We start from the raw sequence: 200 nt of genomic DNA, 5'->3' as shown, positions 1-200 counted from the left end.
TCTTTCTTCTCTTCTGTTCAATTCCAGTTTGCCTCAACATGTGTAATGGTTGTCTATCCCAAACACTCAGACTCACAAGAGGTTACTTAAATGAAATCTGATTTATTAGGGAATTTATGACAGATACAGAGAAAGCTGAGAATGACTAAAAGCGTGCCAAATACAAGCTAAAAACCCTCGGCTCCAAACGTAATCCCTCC

This window comes from Candoia aspera, chromosome 3 (genome assembly GCF_035149785.1).
Source record: "Candoia aspera isolate rCanAsp1 chromosome 3, rCanAsp1.hap2, whole genome shotgun sequence".
Taxonomy (NCBI): domain Eukaryota; kingdom Metazoa; phylum Chordata; class Lepidosauria; order Squamata; family Boidae; genus Candoia; species Candoia aspera.
The sequence above is the reverse complement of the archived record's forward strand: the minus strand, read 5'-3'. Positions refer to the sequence as shown.